The sequence below is a fragment of the Oncorhynchus keta genome, chromosome 15 (genome assembly GCF_023373465.1).
Source record: "Oncorhynchus keta strain PuntledgeMale-10-30-2019 chromosome 15, Oket_V2, whole genome shotgun sequence".
In the NCBI taxonomy this organism is placed as follows: Eukaryota; Metazoa; Chordata; class Actinopteri; order Salmoniformes; family Salmonidae; genus Oncorhynchus; species Oncorhynchus keta.
The window spans coordinates 43,334,537-43,352,712 of NC_068435.1; the positions used below are offsets into that span (position 1 = coordinate 43,334,537).

The window sequence follows — 18,176 nt, forward strand, 5'->3', positions numbered from 1 at the left end:
CATGTTGAGAGATAAATATGTTAAATATGATAAATATGTCCCTTGAGGTTTGAAGGGGAGAGGGATGGAAGGAGACAGAAGGATGGAGAGAGATTACGAGGGAAAGAGAGATGACGAGGGTAAGAGAGATGACGAGGGTAAGAGTGTAAGATGTTGCTGGAGGTTTGAAGGGGAGTGAAAGGGAGGAAGATGAACGGAGAGACGTCAGGCTTTGTGGGGGCGCTAGAGCGTAGTTTACTGTCACCAAAGTTTAGTCTGAAGACCTTTCTTCGTGTGTGTGTGTATATATATGTGTGTGTGTGTGTGTGTGTGTCTGTGTGTGTGAGTGTGTCTGTGTGTGTGTGCATATATATATATATGTGTGTGTGTGTGTGTGTGTGTGTGTGTGTGTATATATGTGTGTGTGTGTGTGTGTGTGTGTGTGTGTGTGTGTGTGTGTGTGTGTGTGTGTGTGTGTGTGTGTGTGTGTGTGTGTGTGTGTGTGTGTGTGTGTGTGTGTGTACATAAGTGTGTGTACTCCAAGCCTTTGGCCACGGACTCGTTAAATTAAATAAAAAACTACAAAAACATTTCATTACCGTCAAACAACATCAGCATCGTGGTCTGTTCTAAGGCACTGACACATGCAGTGGAGAATAGTGGACACACACACACACACACACACACACACACACACACACACACACACACACACACACACACACACACACACACACACACACACACACACACACACACACACACACACACACACAGGAGCCAACCTATACACAACATCAGCATCGTGGTCTGTTCTAAGGCACTGATACACACAGTGGAGAATAGTGGACACACACACACACACACACACACACACACACACACACACACACACACACACACACACACACACACATACACACACACACACACACAGGAGCTAACGTATACACGGGCGTATGCATGCACGCGTCAGTGTGTTCTCCCTGCTCCTCCAGTCAATGTTAATGTATCACAGTCAGACGGGCTCAGAGCTCAGTGACCTGTGTCAGACAAGAACCAATGTTAATGTATCACAGTCAGACGGGCTCAGAGCTCAGTGACCTGTGTCAGACAAGAACCAATGTTAATGTATCACAGTCAGACGGGCTCAGAGCTCAGTGACCTGTGTCAGACAAGAACCAATGTTAATGTATCACAGTCAGACGGGCTCAGAGCTCAGTGACCTGTGTCAGACAAGAATCAATGTTAATGTATCACAGTCAGACGGGCTCAGAGCTCAGTGACCTGTGTCAGACAAGAACCAATGTTAATGTATCACAGTCAGACGGGCTCAGAGCTCAGTGACCTGTGTCAGACAAGAACCAATGTTAATGTATCACAGTCAGACGGGCTCAGAGCTCAGTGACCTGTGTCAGACAAGAACCAATGTTAATGTATCACAGTCAGACGGGCTCAGAGCTCAGTGACCTGTGTAAGACAATAACCAATGTTAATGTATCACAGTCAGACGGGCTCAGAGCTCAGTGACCTGTGTCAGACAAGAACCAATGTTAATGTATCACAGTCAGACGGGCTCAGAGCTCAGTGACCTGTGTCAGACAAGAATCAATGTTAATGTATCACAGTCAGACGGGCTCAGAGCTCAGTGACCTGTGTCAGACAAGAACCAATGTTAATGTATCACAGTCAGACGGGCTCAGAGCTCAGACCTGTGTCAGACAAGAACCAATGTTAATGTGTCACAGTCAGACGGGCTCAGAGCTCAGTGACCTGTGTCAGACAAGAACCAGAGAGAGAGAGGGAGGGAGAGAACAGAGAGAGAGAGAAGGGAGATGTAGAGCGAGAGAGAGAGAGAGAGGGGATAGAGGGGGGAGAGAGAGAGAGGAGAGGGAGAGAGGGAGAGAGAGTGAGAGTGAGAGGAGAGAGGAGAGGGAGAGAGAGAGAGAGAGAATGGAGAAGAGAGGAGAGAGAGGAGAGAGAGGGGAGAGAGGGGAGAGAGGAGAGAGAGTGAGAGTGGAGAGGAGAGAGGAGAGGGAGAGAGAGAGAGAGAGAGAGAGAGAGAGAGAGAGAGAGAGAGAGAGAGAGAGAGAGAGAAAGAGAGAGAGAAAGGGGAGAGGAGAGAGATCAGAGAGATCAGAGAGGAGAGAGAGCGAGATTAGAGGGGAGAGGAGAGAGAGAGAGCACCAAAGTACCACAGAGGTTCAGTATGTTGACAGATATCAGCTTTAACCGTTACAGTGATACACATCAACACACAACAGGCCAACCAGGTCACTCAAGATTCACTTCCAAATTGGACTTCTGTCCATGTCCCGAGGACGTCGGGAGATGCCTTTAAAACCCACCGTTAGGGGGCAATGGTGAGCTCTATTAACATCAAGTAGTTTTGGGTGTTGCTAGGGAGTGAGCTCTATTACCATCAAGTAGCTTTGGGTGTTGCTAGGGAGTGAGCTCTATTACCATCAAGTAGCTTTGGGTGTTGCTAGGGAGTGAGCTCTATTACCATCAAGTAGCTTTGGGTGTTGCTAGAGAGTGAGCTCTATTACTATCAAGTAGGTTTGGGTGTTGCTAGGGAGTGAGCTCTATTACTATCAAGTAGGTTTGGGTGTTGCTAGGGAGTGAGCTCTATTACCATCAAGTAGGTTTGGGTGTTGCTAGGGAGTGAGCTCTATTACCATCAAGTAGGTTTGGGTGTTGCTAGGGCGTGAGCTCTATTACTATCAATTAGGTTTGGGTGATGCTAGGGCATGAGCTCTATTACTATCAATTAGGTTTGGGTGATGCTAGGGCGTGAGCTCTATTACTATGAAGTAGGTTTGGGTGTTGCTAGGGCGTGAGCTCTTACTATCAATTAGGTTTGGGTGTTGCTAGGGCGTGAGCTCTATTACCATCAATTAGGTTTGGGTGTTGCTAGGGAGTGAGCTCTATTACTATCAATTAGGTTTGGGTGATGCTAGGGAGTGAGCTCTATTACCATCAAGTAGGTTTGGGTGTTGCTAGGGCGTGAGCTGTATTACTATCAAGTAGGTTTGGGTGTTGCTAGGAGGTGAGCTCTATTAACATCAAATAGGTTTGGGTGTTGCTAGGGAGTGAGCTCTATTACCATCAAGTAGGTTTGGGTGTTGCTAGGGTGTGAGCTCTATTACTATCAAGTAGGTTTGGGTGTTGCTAGGGCGTGAGCTCTATTACTATCAATTAGGTTTGGGTGCTGCTAGGGCGTGAGCTCTATTACTATCATTTAGGTTTGGGTGATGCTAGGGCGTGAGCTCTATTACTATCAATTAGGTTTGGGTGATGCTAGGGCATGAGCTCTATTACTATCAATTAGGTTTGGGTGATGCTAGGGCGTGAGCTCTATTACTATCAATTAGGTTTGGGTGATGCTAGGGCGTGAGCTCTATTACTATCAATTAGGTTTGGGTGATGCTAGGGCGTGAGCTCTATTACTATCAATTAGGTTTGGGTGATGCTAGGGCGTGAGCTCTATTACTATCAATTAGGTTTGGGTGATGCTAGGGCGTGAGCTCTATTACTATCAATTAGGTTTGGGTGATGCTAGGGCGTGAGCTCTATTACTATCAATTAGGTTTGGGTGATGCTAGGGCGTGAGCTCTATTACTATCAATTAGGTTTGGGTGATGCTAGGGCGTGAGCTCTATTACTATCAATTAGGTTTGGGTGATGCTAGGGCGTGAGCTCTATTACTATCAATTAGGTTTGGGTGATGCTAGGGCGTGAGCTCTATTACTATCAATTAGGTTTGGGTGATGCTAGGGCGTGAGCTCTATTACTATCAATTAGGTTTGGGTGATGCTAGGGCATGAGCTCTATTACTATCAATTCGGTTTGGGTGATGCTAGGGCGTGAGCTCTATTACCATCAAGTAGGTTTGGGTGATGCTAGGGCGTGAGCTCTATTACTATCAATTAGGTTTGGGTGATGCTAGGGCGTGAGCTCTATTACTATCAATTAGGTTTGGGTGATGCTAGGGCGTGAGCTCTATTACTATCAATTAGGTTTGGGTGATGCTAGGGCGTGAGCTCTATTACTATCAATTAGGTTTGGGTGATGCTAGGGCGTGAGCTCTATTACTATCAATTAGGTTTGGGTGATGCTAGGGGAAGAGCTCCAGCTCATAGGGTCACATTTTCAATCCCAGTGCTACACACTAATTTCCTGGTTAACCTTTAACGCTTAATAATTCAGAATGAATGCCTAACCCTTTCCCAAACCTTAAACCAAAACCTAACCCTAACCCTTTCCCAAACCTTAAACCAAAACCTAACCCTAACCCTTTCCCAAACCTTAAACCAAAACCTAACCCTAAACCTTAAACCTTAACTTAGCCACTTGGAATTAAATGCAGGAGGAAGAGACAACCCAGGTGGTCCAAAACTCTTTCAAATTTGACGTTTTGAGCAACTTTTAAATTTGACGTTTGGACAAACGTGGATCAACGTCAGAATTTGAAGTCAAATTGGTGAGATCTTGTTGGAACAGGCTTGGAGGAAGAGAGTTTCTTAAAATGTGTTTATGACCAGTAATCCATTTAGAAAAGGAGGGTAGAGGACCAACACACACGTTTTAATTGTTTGCCTGACCATATGTGATGCGGCCTGGGAGAAGCTGTCAGATGCCGACTCATTGTTGAAAAAAAAAGACAAAATGCTAAGAAATTCTGTTTCTTTCTAAATTTAGATTTGGGATGTTTTTTTATTGTTAGAACAAATGGGCATATTTTCTAAAGGTCTGCCCCCACGCCAGCTTGGCTTCCTGAACTCACTAGGAGCTCGCCTTACATCTCATATTTAATATTGTCCGTCTCACCAAGTGTTTTTGGTTTCAAATCTATTATATTTACAGTTGTGAACATCACACAGAACGCCAGCTTGGCTTCCTGAACTCACTAGGAGCTCATCTTTCATCTCATATTTAATCTTGTCCGTCTGACAAAACAAAGTATTTTTTTGGTTTACACACCTCAGCAATTTGTAAAAGTTTTTACCAGAAAGGTTATTTACCTTGTGACATCATTATGTGTATCTCTGAAGGTTCTGAACAGAACTATGTGACATCATAATGGGACATCATTATGTGTATCTCTGAAGGTTCTGAACAGAACCATTTGACATCATAAAGGGACATCATTATGTGTATCTCTGAAGGTTCTGAACAGAACCATGTGACATCATTATGGAACATCATTATGTGTATCTCTGAAGGTTCTGAACAGAACCATGTGACATTATAATGGGACATCATTATGTGTATCTCTGAAGGTTCTGAACAGAACCATGTGACATCATAATGGGACATCATTATGTGTATCTCTGAAGGTTCTGAACAGAACCATGTGACATCATAATGACACATCATTATGCGTATCTCTGAAGGTTCTGAACAGAACCATGTGACATCATTATGTGTATCTCTGAAGGTTCTGAACGGAACCATGTGACATCATAATGGGACATCATTATGTGTATCTCTGAAGGTTCTGAACGGAACCATGTGACATCATAATGGGACATCATTATGTGTATCTCTGAAGGTTCTGAACAGAACCATGTGACATCATAATGGGACATCATTATGTGTATCTATGTGTATCTCTGAAGGTTCTGGTTCTGAACAGAACCATGTGACATCATAATGACACATCATTATGCGTATCTCTGAAGGTTCTGAACAGAACCATGTGACATCATTATGTGTATCTCTGAAGGTTCTGAACGGAACCATGTGACATCATAATGGGACATCATTATGTGTATCTCTGAAGGTTCTGAACAGAACCATGTGACATCATAATGTGTATCTCTGAAGGTTCTGAACAGAACCATGTGACATCATAATGGGACATCATTATGTGTATCTCTGAAGGTTCTGAACAGAACCATGTGACATCATAATGGGACATCATTATGTGTATCTCTGAAGGTTCTGAACAGAACCATGTGACATCATAATGGGACATCATTATGTGTATCTCTGAAGGTTCTGAACAGAACCATGTGACATCATTATGTGTATCTCTGAAGGTTCTGAACAGAACCATGTGACATCATAATGGGACATCATTATGTGTATCTCTGAAGGTTCTGAACGGAACCATGTGACATCATTATGTGTATCTCTGAAGGTTCTGAACAGAACCATATGACATCATAATGGGACATCATTATGTGTATCTCTGAAGGTTCTGAACAGAACCATGTGACATCATTATGGAACATCATTATGTGTATCTCTGAAGGTTCTGAACAGAACCATGTGACATCATAATGGGACATCATTATGTGTATCTCTGAAGGTTCTGAACAGAACCATGTGACATCATAATGGGACATCATTATGTGTATCTCTGAAGGTTCTGAACGGAACCATGTGACATCATTATGTGTATCTCTGAAGGTTCTGAACGGAACCATGTGACATCATAATGGGACATCATTATGTGTATCTCTAAAGGTTCTGAACAGAACCATGTGACATCATAATGGGACATCATTATGTGTATCTCTGAAGGTTCTGAACAGAACCATGTGACATCATAATGGGACATCATTATGTGTATCTCTGAAGGTTCTGAACAGAACCATGTGACATCATAATGGGACATCATTATGTGTATCTCTGAAGGTTCTGAACAGAACCATGTGACATCATAATGGGACATCATTATGTGTATCTCTGAAGGTTCTGAACAGAACCATGTGACATCATAATGGGACATCATTATGTGTATCTCTGAAGGTTCTGAACAGAACCATGTGACATCATAATGGGACATCATTATGTGTATCTCTGAAGGTTCTGAACAGAACCATGTGACATCATTATGTGTATCTCTGAAGGTTCTGAACAGAACCATGTGACATCATAATGGGACATCATTATGTGTATCTCTGAAGGTTCTGAACAGAACCATGTGACATCATAATGGGACATCATTATGTGTATCTCTGAAGGTTCTGAACAGAACCATGTGACATCATAATGGGACATCATTATGTGTATCTCTGAAGGTTCTGAACAGAACCATGTGACATCATAATGGGACATCATTATGTGTATCTCTGAAGGTTCTGAACAGAACCATGTGACATCATTATGTGTATCTCTGAAGGTTCTGAACAGAACCATGTGACATCATAATGGGACATCATTATGTGTATCTCTGAAGGTTCTGAACAGAACCATGTGACATCATAATGTGTATCTCTGAAGGTTCTGAACAGAACCATGTGACATCATAATGGGACATCATTATGTGTATCTCTGAAGGTTCTGAACAGAACCATGTGACATCATAATGGGACATCATTATGTGTATCTCTGAAGGTTCTGAACAGAACCATGTGACATCATAATGGGACATCATTATGTGTATCTCTGAAGGTTCTGAACAGAACCATGTGACATCATAATGGGACATCATTATGAAGGTTCTGAACAGAACCATGTGACATCATAATGGGACATCATTATGTGTATCTCTGAAGGTTCTGAACGGAACCATGTGACATCATTATGTGTATCTCTGAAGGTTCTGAACGGAACCATATGACATCATAATCTGAAGGACATCATTATCATGTATCTCTGAAGGTTCTGAACAGAACCATGTGACATCATTATGGAACATCATTATGTGTATCTCTGAAGGTTCTGAACAGAACCATGTGACATCATAATGGGACATCATTATGTGTATCTCTGAAGGTTCTGAACAGAACCATGTGACATCATAATGGGACATCATTATGTGTATCTCTGAAGGTTCTGAGGTTCTGATCTCTGACTGAACAGGAACCATGTGACATCATTATGGGACATCATTATGTATCTCTGAAGGTTCTGAACAGAACCATGTGACATCATAATGGGACATCATTATGTGTATCTCTGAAGGTTCTGAACAGAACCATGTGACATCATAATGGGACATCATTATGTGTATCTCTGAAGGTTCTGAACAGAACCATTATGTGACAAGGTTCATAATGGGACATCATTATGTGTATCTCTGAAGGTTCTGAACAGAACCATGTGACATCATAATGGGACATCATTATGTATCTCTGAAGGTTCTGAACAGAACCATGTGACATCATAATGGGACATCATTATGTGTATCTCTGAAGGTTCTGAACAGAACCATGTGACATCATAATGGGACATCATTATGTGTATCTCTGAAGGTTCTGAACAGAACCATGTGACATCATAATGGGACATCATTATGTGTATCTCTGAAGGTTCTGAACAGAACCATGTGACATCATAATGGGACATCATTATGTGTATCTCTGAAGGTTCTGAACAGAACCATGTGACATCATAATGGGACATCATTATGTGTATCTCTGAAGGTTCTGAACAGAACCATGTGACATCATAATGGGACATCATTATGTGTATCTCTGAAGGTTCTGAACAGAACCATGTGACATCATAATGGGACATCATTATGTGTATCTCTGAAGGTTCTGAACAGAACCATGTGACATCATAATGGGACATCACTATGTATCTCTGAAGGTTCTGAACAGAACCATGTGACATCATTAATCATTATGTGTATCATCTGAAGGTTCTGAAGGTTCTGAACAGAACCATGTGGCATCATAATGGGACATCATTATGAGTATCTATGAAGGTTCTGAACAGAACCATGTGACATCATAATGGGACATCATTATGTGTATCTCTGAAGGTTCTGAACAGAACCATGTGACATCATAATGGGACATCATTATGTATCTCTGAAGGTTCTGAACAGAACCATGTGACATCATTATGTGTATCTCTGAAGGTTCTGAACAGAACCATGTGACATCATAATGGGACATCATTATGTGTTTCTCTGAAGGTTCTGAACAGAACCATGTGACATCATAATGGGACATCATTATGTGTGGGAACATCATTATGTGTATCTCTGAAGGTTCTGAACGGAACCATGTCACATCATAATGGGACATCATTATGGAACATCATTATGTGTATCTCTGAAGGTTCTGAACAGAACAATGTGACATCATAATGTTGATTTGAACAGAACTATGTGACATCATTTTATGTGTATCATTTGAACAGAACTATTTAAGGGACATCATTATGTGTATCTCTGAAGGTTCTGAGAAGCATGTGACATCATTATCTCTGAAGGTTCTGAACGGAACCATGTGACATCATAATGGGACATCATTATGTGTATCATTCTGAACAGAACTTGTGACATCATAATGGACATCAGTATATCTCTTTCTGACAGAACCATGTGCATCTAAATCATTATGTGTATCTCTAGGGGGTGAGAATGGGACATCATTATGTATCTCTAAGAGTAGGAACATTTATTTATCCTATCCTAGGTACCATTGACATCATAATGGGACATCATTATGTGGAAGGTTCTGAACAGAACCATGTGACATCATAATGGGACATCATTATGTGATTGACTTCTGAACTGTCCTGGACATCATGAGGGAGTTTGTTCCACATCATAATGGGACATCATTATGTATCTCTGAAGGTTCTGAACGGAACCATGTGACATCATTATGTGTATCTCTGAAGGTTCTGAACGGAACCATGTGACATCATAATGGGACATCATTATGTGTATCTCTAAAGGTTCTGAAAAGAACCATGTGACATCATTATGGAACATAATTATGTGTATCTCTGAAGGTTCTGAACAGAACCATGTGACATCATAATGGGACATCATTATGTGTATCTCTGAAGGTTCTGAACAGAACCATGTGACATCATAATGGGACATCATTATGTGTATCTCTGAAGGTTCTGAACAGAACCATGTGACATCATAATGGGACATCATTATGTGTATCTCTGAAGGTTCTGAACAGAACCATGTGACATCAGGGACATCATTAGGCAAGGTTGTGAACAGAACCATGGTCATTATGTGTATCTCTGAAGGTTCTGAACGGAACCATGTGACATCAACTGGGACATCATTATGCCAGTGGAACAGAACCATGTGACATCATTATGTGTATCTCTGAAGGTTCTGAACAGAACCATGTGACATCATAATGGGACATCATTATGTGTATCTCTGAAGGTTCTGAACGGAACCATGTGACATCATTATGGGCTGAACGGAACCATGTGACATCATTATGTGTATCTCTGAAGGTTCTGAATGGAACCATGTGACATCATTATGGAACATCATTATGTGTATCTCTGAAGGTTCTGAACAGAACCATGCCATCATTATGGAACATCATTATGTGTATCTAAAGGTTCCAGAACCATGGACATCATAATGACAAGTGCCTGAAGGTTCTGAACAGAACCATGTCATCATGAAATCATTATGATTAGGACCATGATGGGACATCATTATGTGTATCTCTGAAGGTTCTGAGGCAGGGTCATTATGTGTATCTCTGAAGGTTCTGGATGTGTGACATCATAATGGGACATCATTATGTGTATCTCTAAAGGTTCTGAACAGAACCATGTGACATCATAATGGGACATCATTATGTATATCTCTAAAGGTTCTGAACAGAACCATGTGACATCATAATGGGACATCATTATGTGTATCTCTGAAGGTTCTGAACAGAACCATGTGTCATTATGGAACATCATTATGTGTATCTCTGAAGGTTCTGAGGAACCATGTGACATCATAATGGGACATCATTATGTGTATCTCTGAAGGTTCTGAACAGAACATGTGACATCATAATGGGACATCATTATGTGTATCTCTAAAGGAACAGAACCATGTGACATCATTATGTCTCTGAAGGTTCTGAACGGAAGGTTCATTATGTGTATCTCTGAAGGTTCTGAACGGATCCATGTGACATCATAATGGACATCATTATGTGTATCTCTAAAGGTTCTGAACAGAACCATGTGACATCATAATGGGACATCATTATGTATCTCTGAAGGTTCTGAACAGAACACATCATAATGGGACATCATTAATCTCTGAAGGGGAACAGAACCATGTGACATCATTAAACATCATTATGTGTATCTCTGAAGGTTCTGCACAGAACCATGATAGGGACATCACTATGTGTATCTCTGAAGGTTCTGACATCAGAGCCATGTGACATCATAATGGGACATCATTATGTGTATCTCTGAAGGTTCTGAACAGAACCATGTGACATCATAATGGGCCATCATTATGAGCCCTGGGGTTCTGAACAGAACCATGTCATTATGTGTATCTCTGAAGGTTCTGAACAGAACCATGTGACATCATAATGGGACATCATTATGTGTATTCTGAAGGTTCTGCCACGCCATCATTATGTGTATCTCTGAAGGTTCTGAACAGAACCATGTGACATCATAGGGACATCATTATGTGTATCTCTGAAGGTTCTGAACGGAACCATGTGACATCATTATGTGAGAAGGTTCTGCCCATGTGACATCATTATGTGTATCTCTGAAGGTTCTGAACAGGAACCATGTGACATCATTATGGATCATTATGTGTATCTCTGGTTCTGAACAGAACCATGTGACATCATTAGGCATCATTATGTGTATCTCGAAGGTTCTGAACAGAACCATGGACATCATAATGCATCATTATGTGTATCTCTGAAGGTTCTGAACAGAACCATGTGACATCATTATGGGACTCATTAGCTGAAGTTCTGAACGGAGCATGCCATCATTATGTGATCTCTGAAGGTTCTGAACAGAACCATGTGACATCATTATGAATGACTAGTCTCTGAAACCTGACATCATAATGGACATCATTATGTATCTCTGATTCTGAACGAGAGACATCATTATGGGATCTCTGAAGGTTCTGAACAGAACCATGTGACATCATAATGGGACATCATTATGAGTTTTGAAGGTTCTGAACAGAAAGTGACAGGGATATCATTATGTGTATCTCTAGTTCTGAACAGAACCATGTGACATCATAATATGTGTATCTCTGAAGGTTCTGAACAGAACCATGTGACATCATTTTTATGTCAGAAGGTTCTGAACAGAACCATGTGACATCATAATGGGACATCATTATGTGTATCTCTGGTTCTGAACAGAACCATGTGACATCATAATGGGACATCATTATGTGTATCTCTGAAGGCTCTGAACAGAACCATGTGACATGATAATGGGACATCATTATGATCTCTGAGGCGAGAACCATGTGACATCATAATGGGACATCATTATGTGTATCTCTGAAGGTTCTGAACAGAACCATGTGACATCATAATGGGACATCATTATGTGTATCTCTGAAGGTTCTGAACAGAACCATGTGACATCATAATGGGACATCATTATGAGTATCTCTGAGGGCTCATCATTATGAGTACAAGGTTCTGAACAGAACCATGACATCATAATGGGATCATTATGGGGTCGAGACAGAACCATGGACATCATAATGGGACATCATTATGAGTATCTCTGAAGGTTCTGAACAGAACCATGTGACATCATCAATTAGTATCTTCTGAAGGTTCTGAACAGAACCATTCATCATGGGACATCATTATGAGATCTCTGAAGGTTCTGAACGAACCATGACATCATAATGGGACATCATTATGGTATCTCTGAAGGCTGAACAGAACCATGTGACATCATAATGTGCAGAAGGTTCTGAACAGAAAAAGTGACATCATAATGGGACATCATTATGCAACGAGGTTCTGAACAGAACCATGTGACATCATAATGGGACATCATTACTTATCTCTGAAAATGTGACATCATAATGGGACATCATTATGTGTATCTCTGAAGGTTCTGAACGGAACCATGGACATCATAATGGGACATCATTATGTGTATCTCTGGAGGTTCTGAACAGAACCATGGACATCATTATGGATCTCTGAAGGTTGGAACAGAAGGACATCATAATGGGACATCATTATGTGTTTCTCTGAAGGTTCTGAACGGAACCATGTGACATTAATGGACATCATTATGAGTATCTCTGAAGGTTCTGAACAGAACCAGTGACATCATAATGGGACATCATTATGTGTATCTCTGAAGGTTCTGAACAGAACCATGTGACATCATAATGGGACATCATTATGAGTATCTCTGAAGGTTCTGAACAGAACCATGTGACATCATAATGGGACATCATTATGTGTATCTCTGAAGGTTCTGAACAGCCATGTGACATCATAATGGGACATCATTATGAGTATCTCTGAGTTTCTGAACCTGTGACATCATAATGGGACATCATTATGTGTATCTCTGAAGGTTCTGAACAGAACCATGTGACATCATAATGTGTATCTCTGTTCTGTGAAAAAGCATCATAATGGGACATCATTAGTCATTCTGAACAGAACCACGGACATCATAATGGGACATCATTATGTGTATCTCTGAAGGTTCTGAACAGAACCTGTGACATCATAATGGGACATCATTATGAGAGTTCTGAACAGAACCATCAAAGGATGCAGAAAGGAGGAGAGGAGAACCATGGTCATGAGGAGGCAGAATCAGGAGATAGGTCATTATGGAGAAGGTTTGAGCAGAGGGAAGATTATGATAGGTTGGAAGAACCATGGAGAGATTAGTGTATATCTGAAGGTTCTGAGAGAGAACGTTAATCATAATGGTCATGGGATCTCTGAAGGTTCTGAACAGAACCATCATCATAATGGGACATCATTTGGCAAGGTTCTGGAACCATGTGACATCATTATGTGTATGAAAGTTCTGAGAGGTGAAAAATGGGACATCATTAGGTATCTGGGTTCTGAACGAGACATCATTATGTGTATCTCTGGGGAGTTGCATCATTAGGTTAGTGGAAGAACAGCATCTAGTAAAGATGAGGTCTGAGCAGAACCATTGCATCTAATGGGACATCATTGTGAGTCTAGGGGGAACTATGAAGGTGAGAGGGTGAGGTCAAAAGACATCATTATGGAGAAGGTTCTGAACAGAAGGAGGCATCATTATGTGTATGAGTTCTGAAAGGTAGACGGGGAGGGTTCTGAAAGTCGCCATCAGAACTGTGATCTCTGAGGTGAGCCGTCCATCAGGAAATTATGGAGCTCTGAAGGTTCAAGGCATCAATTATGCTCATTGATGAACTCTCCTAGGGGACATCATTATGTGTAGGTTCTGAACAGATAAATGGGACCTGGAGGGCGATAAATGATAAGGATGTTAAGCTTGAAAGGGCTGGTAACTGTGACAGCATGAAATTCAAAGGAGGCGAAGGTTCTGAACAGATGGGTCATAATGGGAGAAAGAGAGAATTCTGACCACATCATGGGAGAGATGAGGATCCCTGAAGGTTCTGAACAGAACCGTGACCAGAAGCATCATTATGTGTATCTCTGGGTGTGCGAGAACACGTGGGCGGAAGGTTCTGAAGAGAAAGTGACATCATAGGACATCATTATGTGTATCAGGTTCTGTGTGACATCTGTGGGATCCATGTTTCCGTCAGAACCATGCCAAATGGGAAGTCGAGGGACTGAGGGAGGCATAGGCTGAGATGAACAGAACCATGCCTCATTAAGTTGGCTGAACAGAACAGACATCATAATGGGACAGTTCCAGAGGCTGAACGGAGACCTGAACATCCACGTGGGTCGTGAAGGTTCTGAACAGAACCATGGGACCACCAGTGTATATCTGAAGGTTCTGGAACCATGTGACATCACGAAGGTGTGGAACCATGTGACATCATATGGTCATTATGCAGAAGGTTCTGAACAGAACCATATGAACAGGGATAGACAGAACACATAGTCATGACAGGCTACAGAAGAGGCTACGCTAATGCAAGGAGATTGAATGACAAGTGGACAGACTACACGTGACATCATTGGGAATCATTATGTGTATCTCTGAGAAAGTTGGGACATCATTAGGTTCTGAACAGAACCATGTGACATCATAATGAATCATTATGTGTTTCTCTGAAGGTTCTGAACAGAACCATGTGACATCATAATGGGACATCATTATGTATCTCTGAAGGTTCTGAACAGAACCATGTGACATCATAATGGGACATCATTATGTGAAGGTTCTGGGACTGAACCATGTGACATCATAATGGGACATCATTATGTGTTTTCTCTGAGGTTCTGAACAGAACCATGTGACATCATAATGGGACATCATTATGTGTATCTCTGAAGGTTCTGAACAGAACAATGTGACATCATAATGTTGATTTGACCCTTGTTTTGGAGCATGCAGCATTACTAGTAGTTGTTTATGGACCTGTCAGATGAATCATTACTTATGAGGATCATAGATTACGTTGAGTTACATTGAACTGGTTTTTAAAAAATGAATAGAAGAAAATGTACATAACAAAAAGGTAAAGTGTTTAAATGATCCTAAACATGGTTTAAAATGTATTCGATAAAGTTGGCTATGAATCGATCTCTGAATGAAACATGATGAAACCGAAAATCTCTCCTAGACCATGATGTAAGGATTTCAGTCATGTGCTTTGTCCATACATATCTGACCACTAGGGGGCAACAGTGAGTCATTTGCTTTGTCCAGCCAGGTCAGACCACTAGGGGGCAACAGTGAGTCATGTGCTTTGTCCAGCCAGGTCAGACCACTAGGGGGCAACAGTGAGTCATGTGCTTTGTCCATCCATGTCTGACCACTAGGGGGCAACAGTGAGTCATGTGCTTTGTCCAGCCAGGTCTGACCACTAGGGGGCAACAGTGAGTCATGTGCTTTGTCCATCCATGTCTGACCACTAGGGGGCAACAGTGAGTCATGTGCTTTGTCCAGCCAGGTCTGACCACTAGGGGCAACAGTGAGTCATGTGCTTATTCCATCCATATTATTAAGGACCGGGCTGTGGGGGAGCTCTGGTGCGCAACCTTGGCACCACTTCCCCAGGCTGGACAACTACTCTAGCCCGGACCCTCCAGAGTGCAGGCACAGGTTGAACCGGGCTGTGGGTAAGCACGGGAGATCTGGTGCTTACTACACGCACCTCTCCCTTAGGCTCCACTCCCACATTTGCCCGGCACGAGCGGAGATCAGGCAGAGGACGCACTGCACCCTCCCAGCGCCCCGGAGACACAGTACGCAGAGCCGGCGCAGGATACCCTGGACCAAAACTGTGCACCGGCGACCAGACACGCTGAGCAGGCACATACGCCCTGGCTCGAGCCAACACTCGCATGGCACTTTCGGGGGGCTGCCCTATCGCGCACCGGGCTATGGGCACGTACTGGCGACACCGTGCGCTTAACCGCATAACACGGTGCCTGACCAGTAATGCGCTGCTTATAATAAGCACGAGGAGTGAGCTCAGGTCTGCTACCTGGCTTAGTACCACACCTCGTCTGCCCCCCCCCAAAGAAAATTTGGGGCTGCCTCTCGTACCTGTCGCACTGCCGTGCTGCCTCCTCATATTGCCACCGCTCAGCTTTCGCTGCCTCCAGCTCTGCTTTGGGGCGGCGATATTCCCCAGCCTGTGCCCAGGGTCCCTCTCCGTTCAGTATCTCCTCCCATGCCCAGGAGTCCTGTGATGCTGGCGCTGTTGTTGCTGCTGCTGCTGTCGTCGCTGTCTTTTACCACGCCGCTTGGTCCTTGGTTGGTGGGTGATTCTGTCACGGTCGTCCTCCTCTTCATCTGAAGAGGAGAGGCGAGAAGGATCGGAGGACCAAAATGCAGCGTGATATGTGTTCATGGTGAATGTTTAATTAAAGAAAGAACTGAACACTGAAACACTATGCACAAACAGGAAACAAAATAACAACCGTGAAGCTAATGCGAGCTGCGCTGAAACAAGCCATCAATCACCCACAAACAAACAGTGCAACCCAGGCTACCTAAGTATAATTCTCAATCAGAGACAACTAAGGACACCTGCCTCTGATTGAGAACCATACTAGGCCGAAACATAGAAATACCCAAATCATAGAAAAACAAACATAGACTGCCCACCCAACTCACGCCCTGACCATACTAAATAAATACAAAACAAAGGAAATAAAGGTCAGAACATGACACCTGCACTGTGTCATTAGCTACTGTCACACTCCCAGTACCTGGTATCAAATAAACATCCCCACTACTGTCACACTCCCAGTACCTGCTGTCACAGAAACATCCCCAGTACTGTCACACTCCCAGTACCTGGTATCAAATAAACATCCCCACTACTGTCACACTCCCAGTACCTGGTATCAAATAAACATCCCCCCTACTGTCACACTCCCAGTACCTGGTATCAAATAAACATCCCCACTACTGTCACACTCCCAGTACCTGATATCAAATAAACATCCCCACTACTGTCACACTCCCAGTACCTGGTATCAAATAAACATCCCCACTACTGTCACACTCCCAGTACCTGGTATCAAATAAACATCCCCACTACTGTCACACTCCCAGTACCTGCTGTCACAGAAACATCCCCAGTACTGTCACACTCCCAGTACCTGGTATCAAATAAACATCCCCTCTACTGTCACACTCCCAGTACCTGGTATCAAATAAATATCCCCACTACTGTCACACTCCCAGTACCTGGTATCAAATACACATCCCCACCACTGTCACACTCCCAGTACCTGCTGTCATCCCCACTACTGTCACACTCAAAGTACCTGGTATCAAATAAACAAACACTCCCAGTACCTGGTATCAAATAAACATCCCCACTACTGTCACACTCCCAGTACCTGGTATCAAATAAACATCCCCACTACTGTCACACTCCCAGTACCTGCTGTCACAGAAACATCCCCAGTACTGTCACACTACAAATAAACATCCCCACTACTGTCACACTCCCAGTACCTGGTATCAAATAAACATCCCCACTACTGTCACACTCCCAGTACAAATAAACATCCCCCTACTGTCACACTCCCAGTACCTGCTGTCACAGAAACATCCCCACTACTGTCACACTCCCAGTACCTGGTATCAAATAATCATCCCCACTACTGTCACACTCCCAGTACCTGGTATCAAATAAACATCCCCACTACTGTCACACTCACAGTACCTGGTATCAAATAAACATCCCCCCTACTGTCACACTCCCAGTACCTGCTGTCACAGAAACATCCCCACTACTGTCACACTCCCAGTACCTGGTATCAAATAATCATCCCCACTACTGTCACACTCCCAGTACCTGGTATCAAATAATCATC

General features: G+C 42.7%; 1 long non-coding RNA gene across 2 annotated transcripts; it reads right to left on the reverse strand.

Annotated features, from left to right (window-relative positions):
• Nucleotides 1–729: 729 nt before the first annotated feature.
• LOC127907715 (uncharacterized) lies at nucleotides 730–1,837 on the reverse strand. Of its 2 annotated transcripts, none has more exons than XR_008065469.1 (3): nucleotides 1,633–1,837; nucleotides 1,267–1,571; nucleotides 730–1,205 (listed from the first exon to the last, which is right to left on the reverse strand). It is a non-coding gene; the product is annotated as an uncharacterized LOC127907715 (long non-coding RNA). The 2 variants fall into 2 exon arrangements; XR_008065468.1 differs by having other exon boundaries at nucleotides 733–1,205; nucleotides 1,267–1,449; nucleotides 1,511–1,837.
• Between the last annotated feature and the right edge of the window lie 16,339 nt (nucleotides 1,838–18,176).